The following is a 4,141-nucleotide window of genomic DNA, read 5'->3' as shown; positions in this document are numbered from 1 at the left end:
GTAAACCTTTAGTTGAGTTTGCTTTAGTTTAAGTTCATCATCATCATCAAAACTTATAAGCTTCAACAAAAACCTATATAAACAGCCAGTCAAACTAGTGAATCTAACCAGCCGACAGCCAATAGCCAACAGCCAGCAACCAATTGTCAAACAAGGCCAAAGTTAAGAGATATGAAATTGTTAATTATAATGTGATTATAGGAAAATCATACAATAGTCTCTTGGTGACTAACCCTCGTGCAGCACATGGACAAGAGGAATTAGTAGTAGATGGGAGCTAATGAGCTACTAATCATTTATTTAATTATTTTGGTACAACTACTACTACTCGTATCTTTTTATTTAAATGTAACATATATGTATGTTCCGAACTGAAAAATAGTTATTAACTCATAAAGTTATGGCAAATTGGAATTTGGTGTCACACATCATCATTTTTATTCTTGTTGTCGTACCATCATCTTCATCATTAGCTAATAATATTGTTGTTGATGATACAATCATCGATGCCTTTATCCAATGCGTAGGGAAGCAATCCCGTTCTTTAAGTTACCCTATCTCCGATGTTATATATACTCCAACTAACTCCTCCTTCCAGGAACTCCTCGACAACCGTATTTACAACCTTCGATATCAACAGTCCACCACTCGCAAGCCCTTGCTCATTCTAGCTCCTAAGAGCGAGCTGAATGTGCCTGCTGTGGTCACTTGCGCTCGAGCCAATGGTCTTAAGATCAAGACTAGGAGCGGGGGCCATGACTTCGAGGGGATCTCTTACACGGCCCCCTTTCCTTTCATCTTACTCGATTTGTTCAACCTCAACAATGTAGAGATCGACATCAATGACGAGACGGCATGGGTGCAATCGGGGGCTACTTTAGGCCAGATTTACTACCGTATTGCGGAGAAGAGCCCTGTCTATGCCTTTCCTGCAGGAGTGTGCCCCACCGTCGGTGCAGGGGGACACTTTAGCGGGGGAGGATATGGAGCCTTAATGAGAAAGTATGGCTTGTCTGTCGATAACATTGTCGATGCTCGTGTTGTGGATGCCAATGGGAAGATTCTCGATAGGGAAGCAATGGGCGAGGACTTCTTTTGGGCCATTCGCGGTGGTGGAGGCTCTAGTTTCGGGGTCATCTTGGCTTGGAAGCTTCGTCTTGTTCGTGTGCCTCCTACCGTCACTGTCTTCAATGTCGACAAAGATGTCAATACTCCAGGTACGTGCTATAATATAGGGAGCAATTCGTACATGTTTGATACTACAAGGTTATTGTTATCACTCCTAGGTACCTTATGCTAGAAGTTGTTGAATTAGTACGTACTTTCTCTTATAATCACAATGTAAATTTCGTATTTGCATTATTTTAGTAAGTCTCTCATTAATTTTATATACTTGAAATATATACTTGTACTATACATTTATTTGACAAATTTTATTATATCTTAACAGGAGTAAATCACATCTTATACAAATGGCAAAACATAGCTCACAAGCTCCCCAAAGATCTTCTGGTAAGGGCAGAATCAAGCGTCTATGCAACTACATCGGGTAACCTTTCAATAAAAGCGTCCTTCATCTCGATGTTCCTTGGAGATAGAGAGAGCCTCCTTGAGATCATGGACAAAAGCTTCCCTGAGCTAGGAATAACGCGAGAGGATTGCAAGGAGATGACATGGATTGATTCCGCCATGTTTTGGCATCACATTCCTCAAGGCACCCCTCGCGAAATCTTACTAAACTACGACATAAAACATCCATTTTATCGTAAGATCAAGGGGGACTTCATCAAGACGCCAATCCCTGAAGCAGCTCTACCCAAAATTTGGGAAAAGATCATGCAAACGGGCGTTGTGTATATGGAGTGGACTCCTTTTGGAGGAAGGATGGATGAAATCGACGAATCTGCAGTCCCTTTTGCTCATCGAAAGGGGAACTCGTTTATGATCTTCTATGACTTGTTATGGGTTGAGGATGGCATGGATGAATTTTACTTGAATAAGGCTAAGGAGTTGTATGAATTTATGGGACAGTTTGCGTCTGATTCTCCAAGAGAAGCTGTCCTTAATTATGTGGATTTGGATATTGGATCTTCTTGGGAGAAATACTTCAAAGGTAATTTTCCCAAGTTGGTGATGGTTAAAACTAGGGTTGATCCTACTAATTTTTTCTCCCATGAGCAAAGTATCCCGACACTCTATATGTTGTTGGATAATACGGACTTTAAAAAAGGTTACAACAATCTTTTACGTTTGCCTGTGTAATAATTATTTTACTCCTATTACCTTATAAATTTACTATTCTCCTAATTCTTAATGCAATAAGAAAAATGATACAATCATTTGGTATTATATTACATACATATGTAATATGGCACTTGGTATTAGCTTACACTCGTATAAAATATGCTATATATTTAACCATAATATGTTTGAATTAATAGAATAATGTATTCAAAAATCTACAAAATATATAATACTATTGACCCTGATTCTATAATGGCTTGATTTCATTCATAGTATATCATTGGGCAATATTAGCACATGAATAGTTATTTTTATATTCCAATATCACGTACTAAAACCAAAATAATGGGGGGTTGCACATGATAGATCACAAGGCACTAAACATGAGCTGATGAGCATGTCTTGCGGAGATTGAACGTAAGTGCGGCCCATGTTCGACTAACTAATAAGAATAATATCGTGGAAGTTTATACTTTTCAATGCATGTCTATAGATACGACATGTGTATATATTTTTTGTTGATGAATTGCTCTTATTTTTGTATTCTAAGTCGTCCGTACTCTATAGTCTATTACTTCTGTCTTTCATACAAACATTAAGTTAATCTTTGGTGTGTATAACTAGGTTAAATTGTTGGAATTATTAATTGAACATCGAGAGTGGGATTAAAGCTTGCCATTCTTATGGAGAGGGCAATAGAACATTGGACTACTAGCAAATAAAGAAGTTGCCCAATCTATCAATGCAAAGAAGAGCTTATTCAAATTCCACCCTTGGACTTATGCCCAATGTTATTAAAATCGCGATTTGGATCGTAGAATCGTACGATTCTACGATCCTAATCCACCTAAACGATGTAAATCGTTGGTAGAATCGTTGTGCGGTGAAATCGCTCATAGAATCGGTAGAATCGGTTAGAATCGGTGGAATCGGTACCGATTCCACCGATTCTACCGATTCCACTCCTGCAAAAAACCTGATTTTTCAATACCCATAACTTTTGATTCCGAAGTCGAAATTAGGCTTATAATATATCATTGGAAATCTCTTGAAGTCTACTTTCTAATAGAATTGGTTTCGTACCCATATCATTTATATAATTTATGTTATAAACTAAAGAGTGTAAGGGTGTCATAGTCGAACCTAACTTTAGTCAATAACATATATTATTCAATCTAAATCATAATAAAGCTTATGAAACATCAATTTAAATAACTTTTAAGATTCCATCCAACCAAATAAATTTTTTGGGCATAAGAATGTATTCACGAGTCTTATTCACTCAACTTTGGGCATATAAAAAGCACTTTTATAAATGAGTTTGTTGTAGTTGTCATTCTTTAGCTATCTCGTTAAATGACCTAACTTGACACTTAGTTTTCTATTATTAATGGATTTTTTTATTATGCATGGGTCTAGGGGAAACAATTTTACGAGTCAACAACGTTATTTTTTCATAATTTAACCACAATTGTCGTGTACTCTCATGGTTAAAAATGTGTACCAATAATAGGACTTTATAGTTTATAGTGTACTGTTTGAGTTATGCGCATGCGGAATTACTTCAAAAACTATTTTATGTTTGTATTGTCGATATTATGTTATTAACAATACATATTATTATTATTTTCATTGCTGTAAAATTATGTATATAGTCATTTGTTACATTTTGAAGCCCAATTTTACATTTTGGTAGAATCGTACGATTCTACGATTCGATTTTACCGATTCGATTCTACCCCACTCACCGATTCAAAGTAGAATCCCGATTCTGATAACTTTGCTTGTGCCAAATCCTTTTGTCAAGAGATTGTTACATATCTCGGGTGCATGATATATCCATGAGCATTTTTTCTCATTTTGATGATTGTTTTACATTTTTTATCATTTTGATGAT

At 36.4% G+C, this 4,141-nt stretch overlaps 1 pseudogene across 1 annotated transcript; it reads left to right on the top strand.

The window, feature by feature from the left end:
• Positions 1–400: 400 nt before the first annotated feature.
• On the top strand, positions 401–2,266 carry LOC145636576 (berberine bridge enzyme-like 10 pseudogene; annotated as a pseudogene). Its single transcript, XR_014114140.1, has 2 exons — positions 401–1,217; positions 1,451–2,266. The product of XR_014114140.1 is annotated as a berberine bridge enzyme-like 10 pseudogene (transcript).
• Positions 2,267–4,141: the final 1,875 nt, after the last annotated feature.

Source organism: Chenopodium album, chromosome 6 (assembly GCF_948465745.1).
Source record: "Chenopodium album chromosome 6, dcCheAlbu1.1, whole genome shotgun sequence".
In the NCBI taxonomy this organism is placed as follows: Eukaryota; Viridiplantae; Streptophyta; class Magnoliopsida; order Caryophyllales; family Amaranthaceae; genus Chenopodium; species Chenopodium album.
Note: the sequence above shows the minus strand (reverse complement) of the source record. Positions and strands in the feature narration are given on the sequence as shown.